A 19,900-nucleotide genomic window follows, 5' to 3' on the forward strand; every position below is an offset into this window, starting at 1 on the left:
TTGGTTGTCTTGAAGTTCTATAATTTTCTCTTCTACATAGAGGAACAGCTTGGAAGAGAAGATCATTTAAAGCTTTTCCTAAAATAATAGATGAATGGATGATATCTCTTCTTCTGTGTATACAGTAAATAGTCAGCATCTACTCCCTATAGAATTCCACTTTAAAATATGATGATTTGAGCAGTGTCTATATTTATACATATTTACCCCTGACAATAGAAAAGTAATCTTCCATGTGTAAGCAAATTGAATACAAAAAGAACAAATGGATGCCTAATCACTAGATCAATCAAATTAAATACCTTGGTGTCGACTTCAGCTAGCCGGAGATCAGCTAGATAGCTTATCTAAAGATTGCAAACACCTGAAAATCCATCGGCAGATCAAAGAGAAGAACAGCAATTCTGGAAACAGAAAAACAACCACTTTCTGAAAGGTAGGACTGGCAGAGAAGTGAATCCAAAGCTACGGGAAGATAGACCCCGGGGGGAGGGGCCGGCTCCCTGCAAGCGGCGGAGCAACGGCCCACAAAATCAGGACTTTTAAAAGTCTGTTCCGCTGAGGGACATCGCTCCAGAGGCTAAACCGGGGCGAAGCCCACGCGGGGTCAGCGTGGCCTCAGGTCCCGCAGGGTCACAGAAGGATCGGGGGTGTCTGAGTGTCGCAGAGCTTGCGGGTATTGGAATGGGAAAGCCGGCTACAGAGACAGAGCCGACAGTAAGCTCGCAGCTCCGTGTTACCTTGAACCAGTCGCAGGCTCGGTGAGCTCGGAGCGCGGCCGGAGGTCAGGAAGACGGGAGTAACTGGGCGCTGTTCTCTGAGGGCGCACTGAGGAGTGGGGCCCTGGGCTCTCAGCTCCTTCGGGCCGGAGACCAGGAGGCCGCCATTTGTATTCCCGTCCTCTGGAACTCTACGGAAAGCGCTCAGGGAACAAAAGCTCCTGAAAGCAAACCCAAGCGGATTACTCACCCCGGCCCCTGATAAGGGCAGTGCAATTCCGCCTGGGGCAAAGACACTTGAGAATCACTACACCAGGCCCCTCCCCCAGAAGATCAACAAGAAATCCAGCCAAGACCAAGTTCACCTACCAAGGAGTGCGGTTTCAATACCAAGGAGAGCAGCAGAATTCCAGAGGAGGAGAAAGCCAAGCACGGAACTCATGGTTTTTTCCTTTGATTTTTTTTAGTCTTGCAGTTAATTTAATTTTTTTCTTTTTCATTTTTTGTTGTTTTCTCGCCTTCTGGTAAATTTTTTTTAACTTTTACCTTTTTCTTTTTTAACGTTTTTTAACTAGTTTATCCAATATATATATTTTTTCTTTTTTATATTTTTCTTATTTGTTTTCTTTTTCTTAATTCTTTTCTTTTCTTTTTTTCTTCTTTTTTCTTTCTTCCTTTTTGAACCCTTTTTTTTTATCCCCTTTCTCCCCCCTCACGATTTGGGATCTCTTCTAATTCGGTTAAAGCATATTTTCCTGGGGTTGTTGACACCCTTCTACTATTTTACGTGCTCCTTCATATATTCTTATCTGGACAAAATGACAAGACGGAAAAATTCAACACAAAAAAAAGAACAAGAGGCAGTACCGAAGGCTAGGGACCTAATCAATACAGACATTGGTAATATGTCAGATCTAGAGTTCAGAATGACAATTCTCAAGGTTCTAGCTGGGCTCGAAAAAGGCATGGAAGATATTAGAGAAACCCTCTTGAGAGATATAAAAGCCATTTCTGGAGAAATAAAAGAACTAAAATCTAACCAAGTTGAAATAAAAAAGCTATTAATGAGGTGCAATCAAAAATGGAGGCTCTCACTGCTAGGATAAATGAAGCAGAAGAAAGAATTAGTGATATAGAAAACCAAATGACAGAGAATAAAGAAGCTGAGCAAAAGAGGGACAAACAGCTACTGGACCATGAGGGGAGAATTCGAGAGATAAGTGACACCATAAGACAAAACAACATTAGAATAATTGGGATTCCAGAAGAAGAAGAAAGAGAGAGGGGAGCAGAAGGTATACTGGAGAGAATTAATGGGGAGAATTTCCCCAATATGGCAAAGGGAACGAGCCTCAAAATTCAGGAGGTTCAGAGAATGCCCCTCAAAATCAATAAGAATAGGCCCACACCCAGTCACCTAATAGTAAAATTTACAAGTCTCAGTGACAAAGAGAAAATCCTGAAAGCAGCCCGGGAAAAGAAGTCTGTAACATACAATGGTAAAAATATTAGATTGGCAGCTGACTTATCCACAGAGACCTGGCAGGCAAGAAAGAGCAGGCATGATATTTTCAGAGCACTAAACGAGAAAAACATGCAGCCAAGAATACTATATCCAGCTAGGCTATCATTGAAAATAGAAGGAGAGATTAAAAGCTTCCAGGACAAACAAAAACTGAAAGAATTTGCAAACACCAAACCAGCTCTACAGGAAATATTGAAAGGGGTCCTCTAAACAAAGAGAGAGCCTACAAGTGGTAGATCAGAAAGGAACAGAGACCATATACAGTAACAGTCACCTTACAGGCAATACAATGGCACTAAATTCAGATCTCTCAATAGTTACCCTGAATGTTAATGGGCTAAATGCCCCTGTCAAAAGACACAGGGTATCAGAATGGATAAAAAAACAAAGCCCATCTATATGTTGCCTCCAAGAAACTCATTTTAAGCCCGAAGACACCTCCAGATTTAAAGTGAGGGGGTGGAAAAGAATTTACCATGCTAATGGACATCAGAAGAAAGCAGGAGTGGCAATCCTTATATCAGATCAATTAGATTTTAAGCCAAAGACTATAATAAGAGATGAAGAAGGACACTATATCATACTCAAAGGGTCTGTCCAACAAGAAGATTTAACAATTTTAAAGATCTATGCCCCCAACGTGGGAGCAGCCAACTATATAAACCAATTAATAACAAAATCAAAGAAACACATCAACAATAATACAATAATAGTAGGGGACTTTAACACTCCCCTCACTAAAATGGACAGATCATCCAAGCAAAAATCAGCAAGGAAATAAAGGCCTTAAACGACACACTGGACCAGATGGACATCACAGATATATTCAGAACATTTCATCCCAAAGTAACAGAATACACATTCTTCTCTAGTGCACATGGAACATTCTCCAGAATAGATCACATCCTCAGTCCTAAATCAGGACTCAACCGGTATCAAAAGATTGGGATCATTCCCTGCATATTTTCAGACCACAATGCTCTAAAGCTGGAACTCAACCACAAAAGGAAGTTTGAAAAGAACCCAAATACATGGAGACTAAACAGCATCCTTCTAAAGAATGAATGGGTCAACCGGGAAATTAAAGAAGAATTGAAAAAAATCATGGAAACAAATGACAATGAAAATACAATGGTTCAAAATCTGTGGGACACAACAAAGGCAGTCCTGAGAGGAAAATATATAGCGGTATAAGCCTTTCTCAAGAAACAAGAAAGGTCTCAGGTACACAACCTAACCCTACACCTAAAGGAGCTGGAGAAAGAACAAGAAAGAAACCCTAAGCCCATCAGGAGAAGAGAAATCATAAAGATCAGAGCAGAAATCAATGAAATAGAAACCAAAAAAACAATAGAACAAATCAACGAAACTAGGAGCTGGTTCTTTGAAATAATTAATAAAATTGACAAACCCCTGGCCAGACTTATCAAAAAGAAAAGAGAAAGGACCCAAATAAATAAAATCATGAATGAAAGAGGAGAGATCACAACTAACACCAAAGAAGTACAAACTATTATAAGAACATACTATGAGCAACTCTACGCCAACAAATTTGACAATCTGGAAGAAATGGATGCATTCCTAGAAACATATAAACTACCACAACTGAACCAGGAAGAAGTAGAAAGCCATAACCAGTAAGGAGATTGAAACAGTCATCAAAAATCTCCAAACAGGGGCGCCTGGGTGGCTCAGTGGGTTGAGCCGCTGCCTTCGGCTCAGGTCATGATCTCGGGGTCCTGGGATCGAGTCCCGCATCGGGCTCTCTGCTCAGCAAGGAGCCTGCTTCCTCCTCTCTCTCTGCCTGCCTCTCTGCCTACTTGAGATCTCTGTCTGTCAAATAAATAAATTAAAAAAAAATCTTTAAAAAAAATGGGATTGGGAGGGAGACAAACCATAAGTGACTCTAAATCTCACAAAACAAACTGAGGGTTGCTGGGGGGAGGGGGTTTGGGAGAAGGGGGTGGGATTATGGACATTGGGGAGGGTATGTGCTTTGGTGAGTGCTGTGAAGTGTGTAAACCTGGTGATTCACAGACCTGTACCCCTGGGGATAAAAATATATGTTTATAAAAAAATAATAATAATAAAAAAATAAAAAATTAAAAAAAAATATCTCCAAACAAACAAAAGCCCAGGGCTAGACGGCTTCCCGGGGGAATTCTACCAAACATTTAAAGAAGAACTAATTCCTATTCTCCTGAAACTGTTCCAAAAAATAGAAATGGAAGGAAAACTTCCAAACTCATTTTATGAGGCCAGCATCACCTTGATCCCAAAACCAGACAAGGATCCCATCAAAAAAGAGAGATATAGACCAATATCCTTGATGAACACAGATGCGAAAATTCTCACCAAAATACTAGCCAATAGGATTCAACAGTAAATTAAAAGGATTATTCACCATGACCAAGTGGGATTTATTCCAGGGCTGCAAGGTTGGTTCAACATCCGCAAATCAGTCAATGTGATACAACACATCAATAAAAGAAAGAACAAGAACCATATGATACTCTCAATAGATGCTGAAAAAGCATTTGACAAAGGACACATCCCTTCCTAATCAAAATTCTTCAAAGTGTAGGGATAGAGGGCACATACCTCAATATCATCAAAGCCATCTATGAAAAACCCACCGCAAATATCATTCTCAATGGAGAAAAACTGAAAGCTTTTCCGCTAAGGTCAGGAACACGGCAGGGATGTCCATTATCACCACTGCTATTCAACATAGTACTAGAGGTCCTAGCCTCAGCAATCAGACAAAAGGAAATTAAAGGCATCCAAATCGGCAAAGAAGAATTCAAATTATCACTCTTCGCAGATGATATGATACTCTATGTGGAAAACCCAAAAGACTCCACTCCAAAACTGCTAGAACTTATACAGGAATTCAGTAAAGTGTCAGGATATAAAATCAATGCACAAAAATCAGTTGCATTTCTCTACACCAACAGCAAGACAAAAGAAAGAGAAATTAAGGAGTCAATCCCATCTACAATTGCAACCAAAACCATAAGATACCTAGGAATAAACCTAACCAAAGAGGCACAGAATCTATACTCAGAAAACTATAAAGTACTCATGAAAGAAACTGAGGAAGACACAAAGAAATGGAAAAATGTTCCATGCTCCTGGATTGGAAGAATAAATATTGTGAAAAGGTCTATGGTACCTAAAGCAATCTACACATTTAATGCAATTCCTATCAAAGTACCATCCATCTTTTTCAAAGAAATGGAACAAATAATTCTAAAATTTATATGGAACCAGAAAAGACCTCGAATAGCCAAAGGGATATTGAAAAAGAAAGCCAATGTTGGTGGCATCACAATTCCGGACTTCAAGCTCTATTACAAAGCTGTCATCATCAAGACAGCATGGTACTGGCACGAAAACAGACACATAGATCAATGGAACAGAATAGAGAGCCCAGAAATAGACCCTCAACTCTACAGTCAACTAATCTTCGACAAAGCAGGAAAGAATGTCCAATGGAAAAAAGACAGCCTCTTCAATAAATGGTGCTGGGAAAACTGGACAGCCACATGCAGAAAAATGAAATTGGACCATTTCCTTACACCACACACAAAAATAGACTCAAAATGGATGAAGGACCTCAATGTGCGAAAGGAATCCATCAAAATCCTTGAGGAGAACACAGGCAGCAACCTCTTCGACCTCAGCTGCAGCAACATCTTCCTAGGAACAACGCCAAAGGCAAGGGAAGCAAGGGCAAAAATGAACTATTGGGATTTCATCAAGATCAAAAGCTTTTGCACAGCAAAGGAAACAGTTAACAAAATCAAAAGACAACTGACAGAATGGGAGAAGATATTTGCAAACGACATATCAGATAAAGGACTAGTGTCCAAAATCTATAAAGAACTTAGCAAACTCAACACCCAAAGAACAAATAATCCAATCAAGAAATGGGCAGAGGACATGAACAGACATTTCTGCAAAGAAGACATCCAGATGGCCAACAGACACATGAAAAAGTGCTCCATATCAATCGGCATCAGGGAAATACAAATCAAAACTACAATGAGATATCACCTCACACCAGTCAGAATGGCTAAAATAAACAAGTCAGGAAATGACAGATGCTGGCGAGGATGCGGAGAAAGGGGAACCCTCCTACACTGTTGGTGGGAATGCAAGCTGGTGCAGCCACTCTGGAAAACAGCATGGAGGTTCTCAAAATGTTGAAAATAGAACTGCCCTATGACCGAGCAATTGCATTATTGGGTATTTACCCTAAAGATACAAATGTAGTGATCCAAAGGGGCATGTGCACCCGAATGTTTATAGCAGCAATGTCCACAACAGCCAAACTATGGAAAGAACCTAGATGTCCATCAACAGATGAATGGATCAAGAAGATGTGGTATATATACACAATGGAATACTATACAGCCATCAAAAGAAATGAAATCTTGCCATTTGCGACAACATGGATGGAACTAGAGCATATCATGCTTAGTGAAATAAGTCAAGCAGAGAAAGACAACTATCATATGATCTCCCTGATATGAAGAAGTGGTGATGCAACATGGGGGCTTAAGTGGGTAGGAGAAGAATCAATGAAACAAGATGGGATTGGGAGGGAGACAAACCATAATTGACTCTTAATCTCACAAAACAAACTGAGGGTTGCTGGGGGGAGGGGGTTTGGGAGAAGGGGGTGGGATTATGGACATTGGGGAGGGTATGTGCTTTGGTGAGTGCTGTGAAGTGTGTAAACCTGGTGATTCACACACCTGTACCCCTGGGGATAAAAATATATGTTTATAAAAAATAAAAAATTAAAAAAAAATGCCTTGGTGTCATCACAGGTAGACTAACCTAGAATAAGGGCTATGGGCATAGGTATGTGTAGCAAGAGCAAAAGGAGCCAAAGCATTGTCAATACTGTCTGTCATCAAACTCACTTTGTCCTTCTGCAGAACGCATTGTTAAACTATTTCCAAAGCTCCCCTGGAATTAAGTAGACCATGTGATTGAGTTCTAGTTAAGGCCTGGAAACATCCCCCACCTATCTCTATTCTGCATGACTTTATATTCTCTTTCTCACTTCCCTGAGGATTCCCATCCTCAGATCCTGAGAATCCAGCAGAGGGATGCTGAATCTGAGAAGATGGCAAACTTACATTATAGAGCAATTCTAGGTCCCTAAATTAACATACAGAATAGGACCTCTCACCTCATGTCCTGCTAACCTACACTCAATCAGGATGTAAGTGATAGATTTTTGTTATGTGAAACCACTGAGACTCTGACTTTTTTTTAAAAGAACTACCATTACCTACCCTGACTAAAACATAATGCTAAATGGATCCTGAAATATGATTCCTTCTGTATGTTCAGCCTACCTTAAAGAGCCAAATAATGTCTTGAAATAATCTTAGACAATTTACATTAGGATTTTGAGGTGACTCCTGGTTACTGATCTGCTGAGTTTAAGGGCCAACAACCAATATTCTTAACAGTTAGTGCAAACTTGAAATTGATGGCCAAAAACATAAATAAAAATTACCACACCCCACACACTTCCCCAAACATTCCATGTCTATGAAAAAAATAGTAAAATAAATGGCACTCATAAATGTCATTTCAGGGTAGAGGGCAAGGACAAGGCAAGGAGAAAACATCTAATCTCCTCCAGATTATTTACTCATCATTTATATGAGGAGATTATCCTCCTGCTATACCACTTTTCATTTTGCAAATGTGTAGTATGCAGACATTCCTGGTTCGATGAGAAAGGTTTCCAAGAAAATTAAATGTCAAGGCTGCTTGGCTTATTGGTTTTGTCTATATAAATTCCCTTTTTAATTCAGCTCTGAATAATAACATTCCTCAGTGTCAATGTGACAAACTAGCTTCAATCTTAATGGGGTGTGAGAATTGAGAAAGGAGGTGAAGACTAGCTGTGGTTCTCATTTTAGCATATTAAGACAGCTTTTAATGGCTCTGAAGAAGTGGCACATGAGCCATCAGGATCTTTTAAAATTATTTGTTTCTTTTTCTTTTTCCAGTGTTTGTTGCTTGGATATATGTAAAGCTTAAAGTAAGCTAGAACACTCTCCCAAATGCGGATAGGAAACTGCTGGGAGAGCCAAGCTGTGTGTCCTGTTGCACCCTCAAGACCACTACTTCTGTTAATGAGTTGGTGACAGCCCTGGGAAATACAGGCCCAAAGTTCTTCTCCCTACCTCTCGACCGTACAGTAGTTCTTGTGACACCATTCTATTACAGAATCTCCAACAATGAAGGTGGGTAGTGGTGGGTGATGGTGAAGATCAGGTTTGGTGTGGATCCAATATTTAGTAAAAAAAAAAAAAAAAAAAAAAAAAAGATTTTTTGACACCCTCCCTTTCACTTTACACACACACATATATGACACACACATACATACATATGTATATATCAGACATTAAGAGAATAGCCCATGTGCATTCTATTAGCCCAGGTTCTCAGAGCTAAAACTTTAGTCGATGTAATTTGCATATGCAGGGCACACAGAAGCATGTGATCTCAAAATTCTTTCCCAAGAGAAAAAAAAGCATTTTTATTGTGAAACACTTAGAATAAAACAGAGTGCAGTTCCTTACATTATAATGTGAGAAGACAGGCCAGAAAGGTTAACTGACTTGCCTAAAGTCTAATTCTCTGATATGACCAAGTGATTCAGTATGACAGAACATGAACACATACACACACAGGAGAAATTATATTCTAATTTGCATGTTAAACCCTCAGATGTCTGGAAGGAATATGATAGTTAAAATATCATATCCTCTAAGCTTGCATCATCCAGCAAAATTATTCTTTAAGACTTGCCAGCCTTGTTGCCAAGGTTTCATCAAAAGGAAACTTGGATTGGGAAGACTTAACTTCCTTATATGTTCTTTCCAGGGATAACTGCACAAATCAATAGAGGACACATTTTCCACAGATTTGTCACAATATGCTCTCAACTGATATTTCTGTTTCTATTCACAAATAAGAAAGACTAAGTTTTAAACTGGGTTTTGATTTTTAAGCCTTTTCAGAGTATTAAAAATTGACCCCAGCACAGTGGTTGATGCTCTTCCTTTTAAAATCATTTTATGTGACATGGCTTTACAGACATGGTTCAGACTTAGGGCAGTAAAGAATTAATTACAAGTTGTATTTAAAATAGCAACAGAACAGTAGGATCAATTCAAATGGTTTGGGGGAAGTTGAACAATTCTTACCTCCAATGTTTTGAAAATAAGAGTCAGGAATGTGCTACAAATGGATCACAAATAGTGTCAACACTGTGAAGCAACCCTGAATTGTTCCTCATGAAGTGAACAGTGTGGGCTCTGGTGAAAATACAAAAATGAAAGCAAAAAAATGGGTTCTTATTCTTGATCCTTCAAGCTGAAAAGGATGTCAACCCTATTCTCAAATCTGTATCCTCTGACAGGCTGGAAAAAGTCCTCAATTCATTTGCCAAACATAGTGAAGGCAGCTAATTATTATTGGGGGGAAAGTTTTCTATCGCTGGAGAAAACAACAAATATTCAGTTGTGCCCCCCAGTGCCATGGCCAGGAGTTAGCCTGTAGGATCTTTGCTTTGCAAATGAAAAGGCGAAAATACACATGGGCAGAATGTCAAGGAAGAGCTTCCCAATTCTTCCTTCTACCTGCTACACTTCAGGCTCAGGGGACCACAGGGAATTGGGATTAGGCCACTGCATAGATAGATAGTGCCTGAGCATCGAACACAAGAAGCCTGCCTAGTCCTGGACATGAAATGGTAAATATGAACACCTTTGGAGATAGGCACGGTGCAGGTAGGGTGAAGAGCAAAGAAAAGTTTAAGAGTTCAGTAGAAAGCACTGATATATCAATTCAATGGGGGAAACAACACTTGTGGCTTGGAACCCCCCCCCCCCCCACTTCAATCAGAAAGTCACTTTCCCAACCAAAAGTACCTTAAAATATCCCTTCTTATTTATTCTATATTCAGAGAAAAGAGGTCACTGCATTGAAAGAGGGCACAGATTAAGAATAGACAAAGCCAGAGCAACAAAGCCAAGCCAAACCTGGGTTAAGTGGCAGAGAAGGCAGCTGTAATTCTGGAGGACTTGTGGCAGGAAGCAAACTTCCTTACAAATACAGCAATGAAGAACTTATTTTAAAAGACCTTTCCGGAGGTATGTAATCAGAAACCAGGATAAACTCTATAGATAAGAAACAAAAACCTTATTGGTTTACATACCGTTATACAATCAAGAATATCATGGAAAAGGACTAGCGGGGTGGAGGGTGGAGGAGAATCAGTTTTCCACTTAATATCCATGTACAAATTAGTGATACATGTTCATGGTTTGATTACTTCATTATAGAATGTATAAGTGGGCTTTCAAAGTTTAATCCACAGAGAATGCAATTTGGATATGCAGGGAAAACTGTAATTTTAAAATTTTTTAATTAAAAAAATTAAAATGTTATCCATAACTAATTAGGCTATCCTTTTGAGCCCTCATTTGCTGTTAAAGAGAAAATGTTACATATTTGCTCTTAACCAATCTCCATTTAACCAACTGGCTGAATTAATCAGCACCTTGTATTCCTTCTCCACATCATACTGCTTGTTTTCTGTGGTGCACTGAGAACTCACAGGTAACAGGTTTCCTTCTGCTGTCAAGGATCAGTTGTGTCACTAAATTTGTTTATGACCATCTTATTATTTTAGCTATATAATTAAACAAACTTCAAAATAGGAAAAAAAAATGTGAAGACAATGGGCTGTCTGAAAGCTAAATTGAATACTTTGAATAGACTTAATTAAGGTGGGTTTCCTTTAACAATGCTTTCAATCAGGTATCAAGACAACTGTAAATAAATTTTAACTATTAAAAAAACTAAGTTTCTATACTCAAATTTCTTTGCAAGTAGCTTAAAGAGTTATTGGCTTAGTAAAGAAAATACAATTAGAAATTGTAGATGAAGGGGCACCTGGGTGGCTCACTTAGTTAAGCATCTGCCTTCAGCTCAGGTCATGATCCCGGGGTCCTAGGATTGAGCCCCACATTGGGCTCCCTGCTCAGTGCGGTGGCTGCTTCTCCCTCTGTCTCTACTGCTCCCACTGATAGTTTTCTCTCTCTCAAATAAATACACAAAATCTTAAAAAAAAAAAAAGAAATTATAGAAGAAGAAATTATAGGTATAATTTACGTTAGAAAGAAGAACTCTAATTGGAAGACCAATATGTAATAAAAAGGTTTTGGCCCCACATTACAAGACTGCTGTATGAATGTACATTTACATTAAATTAACATAAAATGTTTAAGATATATATATAAATATAATTATTGATGAATCTGTTTTAACCACTTTTTAAAAAATTAGTTCTGATCACATCTGATGTAATGCCTTTTACTGTGACTAAATTTCCCAACCAGTTTACACTTTAGTTCAAAACAGTAATTTAAATAGCTCCTTTGGAGAATATTCAAACTCCCTGACAGCTTCCCCTCTTACTAGAATGGTACCCAGCCCTCCCCAGTGTCAGATGGGTATTGGGAGTAATCATCAGGCATTGTGCCAGTCTTTCATATGCATTGCCTGGTACCCACAGATCTGCAGTAATGCTTCTAATTCCCCTGTCACCATGTGTCTTTCTGGCCTCTGATGCTAAAGTACCAGGCTGGTCCCTTCTTTTACTTCCAGTAATGCTCCCAGGTAGGTCTTGCCAATGCCCCTTTGTTGTTTAGCTTTCTCTCAGCTCTGGCTGGCTGCAGACATCAGAGTGTGCTACTGCGCCATTCAGCCCCTTGCCCAGTGGTCCACCCCAACATCTGCTGTGATGTTTCTGCTTCTCATCTCAGAAAACTTGCTGTGTGATAATTGAGCTGCTCCATATTGATTTGTAGAGAACAGTGCTCCTTCCCTCTCCCCAGTCCCAATAAGAGCACAAAGACAGAACCCTGAGTCTGCATCGCATCTCTGAAGTCTTCAGTCTCCCAACACCAAAGTGTAGAGCAACCGTGGAGATGCCCTTCTTGCACACATTTCTGTCTCCCTCATTATTTTTTTAAAAAAGATTTTATTTATTTATCAGAGAGAGAGCGAGCACAGGCAGACAGAATGGCAGGCAGAGGGAGAAGCAGGCTCCCTGACGAGCAAGGAGCCCGATGTGGGACTCGATCCCAGGACGCTGGGATCATGACCTGAGCCAAAGGCAGCTGCTTAACCAACTGAGCCACCCAGGTGTCCCTCCCTCATTCTTTTTATTTTACTTTCTCCCATCTTTACCCTAGCCAGGACAGAGGCAGACATTTATTTTGTTTTTTTATATCATCTTTTCCTTCTTCCTAATTCCAGTCTCCACACTATAGAAGAACCTCATGAGCTGGACCTTCTAGGTTCTTCTATATATCTATGGAGCAGATAAAATAATTTAACAGACCTCCTCACTCCTTACTGCCTGCTTTCATACCCACTGTCTTACCAGTCTCCTATGCTGAAGCCTCAAGCCCACTATGCCTTAAGAATGATGGGCTGCAATGAGACAAGAGTTAAAGGGGAGGAGGGGAAGATGTATTAGTATAATATCTGTGAAAAGATGTATTTACTTGTTTTTATGTATATATTTACTTACTTAATCATTCCAGAGTGAGGGTTCCAACATTCCCAACTAACATTTTTGTTGTTATTAGAAAGGCTTCTCTACTTTTAGCTAAAGATAAACATCTACTATTTCTATAAAGATGTCTGGACTAGACAGTGCAGTGAAGTTGCTGGTTCAAGAAAGGACAAAACTCAGGTGCACCTCTCAAAGAAATACTATCTTATCAAGACATATTTCACCTGGGCGCTATTATACAAGGAGTACCATGCCTGGCTTTCAGGAGACTTCATTGAAATATCAGCTATATTCAGCATACCTCTAGCTAGGCCCTATGCACCTGGGATAAGAGAAAAATGGTTTTCTGGCTGAAGCAGAAATAAATGCTTAATGCAGTGTTTAAGGCTACAAGACTTATATCATGGGAAGAAAATGCCTTACCGTGAACCGTCAAACCAGCAGACATAAAAACTGCAATATGAGGGATGCCTATGCCTGTATGGCTCAGCCGGTTTAACATCTGCCTATTGATTTCACGATCTCAAGGTTGTGAGGGTTGTGAGATGGAGCCCCCACACTGGGCTCCATGCTCAGTGGAGAGTCTGTTTGAGATTCTCTCTCTCCCTCTCCTCCTGCTCACCCACACCCTCTCTCTCTAAAATAAACCAATCTTCTTAAAAAAAAAAAAAACCTGCAACATGACAATAGTTTGCCACTACCTAATGACTTTGGTATTCCTAGGATTCCCTTCTCATGATTTGCTAATCCATAGATGTGGCCACTAACAAATCCACACTGGAATCTCAGGCTGTTCTCCTTAAAGAGTGATCCCCAGCAGGTCTTTTTGAAGAGCCCAGTGACATCTAAGATCAAAGGACTCTCCAGGGAGACTCAAACCTGTGAATTTTCCTGATGAAAAGCTAATTTTAATCATTTATATTCTGCTTAGGAGGATCGGTGCTAAAGGGAAAAGTTCATCTTCCCTGCCCTCAATGCTGTCTAGTTAACTGATCTACAGTGGGAAGGAAGGATTCTGCTTCCATTCAAGTTGGAATGAAAAGCTGGTAGTCAAATGCATGCAGACAACTATTGGACCTTGACATATTTGACAGATAAATGACAGCCTGGTGGCACACCAAGGTTGGGTTGCCTAGATAGTATGGGATCTACTAGAGGGAGTACTAGGCAAAGAAGATTTGGGGTTCAAAGACAATAGGGTATTGCCACAGGTTTGTTGTGGCTTACAGTAACTTTGACTAAATGCTCTGGGTAAAAAGATTTCTGAATATTTAGATTCTGCTTCAATATTAACCATCTTCTTATTTTCAAGATTCAAAGCATAAAAGACGAAATTTAATTTTGGTCATTGTCAAACTAATCGATAAGAGAACTTCCCAAGAGTGGACTCAGAACTACTTTTATGTTGGTTAGCTGATTAAATCTCTATTCCAATGTTCAAAGTCCAAGATCAATATGGTAATAACGAATAATCGCTCCTGTTGGACTCAAGTTTGTGCTTCTAGATGCAGTCTGTTCAAAGTTGAATTTTTTTTAAGCAAAATTATTCCTTGAAAACCTTTTATACATTCCTCTTAAATGTTTCTAAAAATGTTTCTCTTTTTGCAGTGGGGTCTTTCATAAGAAGATAATCTCTAAGTCTAAGCTGTGGGAAGGGCAACTTTAAGTGATGAAGTAACCCTAAGTATTTGGTATTTAGAAAGAAAGCAGATTTTGCCCTCAAAAAGCAGAGACCTAAGGAAGGAAGCTGTCAACTAGAGTGAAATTACACACATACACACACACAGTTTCCAAGGTCAGAGTAATCATAAGGAACAATGTAGTCCCTGAGTGTATTTCTCTTTCCTTATGATTAAGAAAAATAAAGAAATCTGGAATGACAGGACATAGGTAAGGCAACTCAGGCTCTTCTTTTCTGGGAAAAGACAACTGATCACAGATGAGACTCCTCTCTACCTTTACTGACGGTTGGCACCAACAACTTCCTATGCTCTGTTAATAACTAGACTAAAGTTAACGTTCAAGCATCTCCTTATTACAGATTGTCTTTATCTGAAAACTGTTGGGAAAAGGTCACTAATTCTCTGAATAAAGAATAAATGGAGTGCTTTTTGGAGTTTGTATATATGTGTTTCCCAAAAGAAATGCCCAATACATCTACCATACAACATCCTTTACTTCACACAGGATGTTCATAGCACAGTCATAATGAAAGTACTTTTATGAATTGTGTATCATCTTTACACAAAGGACATGCTAATCCTCTTTGTATCATTCCAATTTCAGTATATGTGCTGAAGCAAGCACCATAATGAAAGTAATTTAAAAAAAAATCTATTTTAGGTCTTCATTTTATTTCCTTTGTTAGCCAAATGATTCTCTCTGGAAGTGCCTACTGTGTCCTGATTGTCTAATTCTACCAGATCCTCATTTGTTAATGTTGTTCATGTGACACAAGCAATTCTCTAACATCACTTTCAACAACTTCATGAATTCTAGCCTAGTGAAAACTACATCTTTAAAAATTTCTGTGATGAGAAGAAGAAAGTTGGTGTTTAAAAGCAGGACTCTGGAATCAGATTGCCCAGGGTCCAGTTTTAGTTCTACCATCCCTTGGCAACATGTCCTTAGGAAAATGACTGAACTGTCTGTGATCAGTTTCCTTATCTGTAAAATGGGAAAAAATGGGAATAATTTTATCTCATAGGGTTGTTGGGAGGCCTAAATGCAAAGCACTTAGAGCAGCACTTGATACATAACGAGCACTATGTAGGTCTTAACTATCATTATCATCATCATTGTCATCATCATCAAAGTCTATAGAGTATCTTTAGCAGCAAGATGGCAGGTATGCCTAAGTCATGGGAACTTTTGACACCAAAGTGGTAAATGAGACATTAAAGTAAGTAAATGAGGAAAGTAATGGTTTTCTATCAGGAAACTGTTATAATCTAGCTATTTGTATTTCTTTACACTATTCTCTAAATCTCAAGTCCTCATTAACAGGATAATCAGTGATTTATGCTTGGCTCATTTAAGAGTTAGGCTTTGTTGGGCACAGCAAAGATGGCACTGGCCTGCCTTCTCTTCCAGCTAGAAAAGGCACCACGGTGGCAGTATTGGCGCCAACGTGGCGGTTTCGGTTCCGCAGATCTCTGATATTTCCTCCTCTCGCCCAACACACCCTACCCAGTTACTGACTACGTAACCAAACCCCATAGGCTCTCTCCCCGCTGACCTCATTTCCCATCCCCTACCTAATATAAGCTGCAACCCCGCTCAATAAAGTGAGATCCTGCTTCGACAGATCCCCCGAGTCTGGTGTGGTTCGTTAATGCGCCTGGACTCGCGACACTCGCCATCCCGCTCAGCCCCAAGGGGAGCTACCGGCTGGCCCGGACGCTCTCCTCGTGCCTGTCGGCCCGCAAAACCTACCGGAGTCCGACAAGGCTTTTTCAGAAAAAGTGTAAGTCAGTGGAGTCCCATCCTAACTGTAACTAAATGGGCACCTATTTAACTAAATTTTATGCTCCTTTTCTTCATGTCCTCTTGCAGGACTTCTCAATCCTTTCCCAGAGCACCTAATAGAAGAGGACATTAATATATACCACCCCACCCCTTCCCCAGTCTCACATTCTGGAGTCTTGAGCACAGTGGAAAGTGGCCTGATCAGGAAATTTCCTTGAAGTCTCCTGTTTAATCTTTAAAAAGTAAGCACATTTTGCTTTATATCCCAAAATATGTATATATCACTTTAATATAAAGAAAAAATTTTAATTTATCATCAATAAAACTTGATTATATTATTTTGCCTGCAACATCCTCAAGTAAAACTGTCTTGGAAAGCATATTACATTTATCTGTTTATCCTATAGCTTTGCTAACTTCTTTCATGTATCTAGCAAGTGTGGACAAATGACAATAGTGAAGATATAGATTAATGGAAAGCCAGCTACCACTATCACTATCTACCTGGTGGTGAGTTATCTGGATGTCAGGGGAAAGCTTGAATCAATGACCTCAGGCTTACAAATGACCAAGCGAAATAATGAAAAGAATCTATCTCTTGCTAATAACACTCACTGCTTTTAGTTGCCTCATCTTCCATCACTTACCTAAATGATAGGAACACAGGGCAGGGTGACATGCAGTTTAACAAGTAAACAAATCAGTGTGAAGATTCACCATACCCAAAAGGTATGCAGAGATAATAATTTGTCCAAAAACAAAATCCCAACATTTCTGCACAAATAACTATATTTTAAAGCATGTCTACTATCGGAAATAGGTATTAATGAATAGATGTGTCTATCATGTTTTAGGGAGATCTCTCTTTCTCCACACACATAAAAAAAAAACCCCAAAACAGACCTTGATCTTTTAAAAATTCTGTTTTTAATCATTTCTTTATTGGGGAAGTAAAATGATATTTAGTTGCATGCATACCAACAATACTAAATTATTTGTTTTGATGACAATTTAGAATGTTAATGTTTATCTGAATATTGTATACATTTTAAACTAAGTATGTTTACAATTAAAATTTTGGTACTACATTTTGACTAGTTTTGGTTTAACTACACTTTAAATTATCTGTAATCTTTCCTCTCCCCATTTATACCTTAGTTAATTGAGAGCTAGGTGATCCTGGAGTCTACAGCAGGGTTTTCAATAGGGAGCATCTCAAAATCTTTCAATTTGTTTGTTTTTTTTTTTTAACTAAGCAAAAATTGAAATGATAGTCTAAAGCATTTGGGTAGCCTTGCCTTTTATACAACACAGTTCTGTGTATGCATAGATGGGCAGTGTGAATATTAGTTTTTCCATCACAGTCATAAACGGAGCCAAATGCTTAGTTTTGAATTATTAAAGATACCTCCCAAGAAGCACACACTACTATTCTCTACAAGTAGAGAGAAATAACATATCTCTTTTCATGAAACTTTAAGGAAAATGTTATTTTAATTTTAAGTATGAATGCTATTATATATGTTATCCCTCTCTCCATGTCTCTCTACTATTAACATCAGAGGAGTACTGAAATAATGAAACATTGTTATTCAGCCCAAGAAAATAGAAATGTTAGTATCTGACCCAGCCCTTGTCTCTACTACACCTGCACTAAGATGGCCTGTGGTTATTCAATCAGCTAATCATGTCTTTTGTTCAAATCACTGTGTTTTTACTCACTGGGGCTAATCTACATAGCCAATTGGTATTAAGTAGATAATCATCTTTTCCAAGTCCCAGGAGCCTAAAAGGCATCTTAGGGGAAACTGAACTAGATATATCTTGCCAGATAGAACTACTACTGAAACCAAGACAGAGGGATACTGAAAGATAATTTTCAACTGGAATACAGATTTTGCCCTGTGCTATAATGAACCTGGACTTTAAATAGGAAATGATGGCTCCGATACTCTTCAGTGTGATTTAGTCTAGAATCTGCCTCCACTTTCCTTGGCAGCCTTGTCTCCTACCAGTCCAACTGAGCTAGCATCTCCAGGTGTGAGGGTCACAAAGCTGTAGTTCTGTAAGCTCTCTCTCATGTGATTCTAACATATATTCTAAACACTGAGATAAAATAGTCAACAACACATAGTCTCTTTCCTGCTAGATAATATTTTAGGATTTAGTTTATAATCACTTTTTCTGGGGCTAAAAGAAGTATAAGCTTACTGCAGAAAACTTGAAAAATACAAAGAAGTCTAAAGATAAGCTCAGAACCCTATCATCTGATGATAACCACAGTTAATATTCTCTATATAACAGCAAATACTTCTTTTCCAAAGAGTAAGATTATATATACAAGAAAGTTAAAAGACTTTTTCACTTACCAATACATCATGAAGTTTTTAATGGGACAATGTCTTTTTGTCAATTTTTAAACTCTCTTTATAGTTAATGATTTTAAAATGCTCTTCTCAGTTACTTTGAATCATCCAATGTGTACTGCATCTAAGAGTGCCAAGACCTAATCTATCTTTGGTATTTATTCTCTCAAGAGGATCCCAAGGGCTGTGTCTTAGGCTCCAAATGAGCAAAGAAGCTCTTACAAAGTCCCTTCATGTCCCTGGAAAGGTGATCTAAAGTTTGTCCTTAACCCATCCCTTCAGGTCACTCTGCTCCACTGCTTTTGACCCTTCTAAGAGTGATATGAAAATATGCTATGTAAACAGAGGATGCTCTTTATCATAAGTCTGCAGTCTTCACAGGTATTTAGGTAAGAACATAGAAAAATGGCTTTTAAAAGAAAAAGTGAGTTTCATTCAACATACACAAAAAAGATAATCATGTAAAAAAATGGGCAGAAGACATCAACAGACACTTCTCCAATGAAGACATACAATGGCTATCAGACACATGAAAAAATGTTCATCACTAGCCATCAGGGAGATTCATATTAAAACCAAATTGAGATATCACCTGACACCAGTTAGAATGGCCAAAATTAGCATGACAGGAAACAACATGTGTTGGAGAGGATGTGGAGAAAGGGGAACCTTCTTACACTGTTGGTGGGAATGCAAGTTGGTGCAGCCACTTTGGAGAACAGTGTGGAGATTCCTCAAGAAATTAAAATTAGAGCTTCCCTATGACCCTGCAATTGTACTCCTGGGTATTTACCCCAAAGATACAGATGTCGTGAAAAGAAGGGCCATCTGTACCCCAATGTTTATAGCAGCAACGGCCATGGTCGCCAAGCTGTGGAAAGAACCAAGATGCCCTTCAACGGACGAATGGATAAGGAAGATGTGGTCCATAGACACTATGGAGTATTATGCCTCCATCAGAAAGGATGAATACCCAACTTTTGTAGCAATATGGACGGGACTGGAAAAGATTATGCTGAGTGAAATAAGTCAAGCAGAGAGAGTCAATTATCATATGGTTTCACTTATTTGTGGAGCATAACAAATAACATGGAGGACATGGGGAGTTAGAGAGGAGAAGGGAGTTGGGGTAAATTGGAAGGGGAGGTGAACCATGAGAGACTATGGACTCTGAAAAAGAATCTGAGGGTTTTGA

General features: G+C 39.1%; 1 protein-coding gene and 1 non-coding gene across 6 annotated transcripts in view; both read right to left on the bottom strand.

The window, feature by feature from the left end:
* The window catches only part of TMEM108 (transmembrane protein 108), a 364,869-nt gene that overhangs the window by 189,141 nt on the left and 155,828 nt on the right, over positions 1 to 19,900 (bottom strand). The gene's annotated exons all lie outside the window — the stretch shown is intronic.
* Positions 15,075 to 15,178, bottom strand: LOC123394606. Its single transcript, XR_006609365.1, has one exon. It is a non-coding gene; the product is annotated as a U6 spliceosomal RNA (small nuclear RNA).

This window comes from Mustela putorius, unplaced genomic scaffold (assembly GCF_011764305.1).
Source record: "Mustela putorius furo isolate JIRA1106 unplaced genomic scaffold, ASM1176430v1.1 tig00003834_pilon_pilon_pilon, whole genome shotgun sequence".
NCBI lineage: Eukaryota > Metazoa > Chordata > Mammalia > Carnivora > Mustelidae > Mustela > Mustela putorius.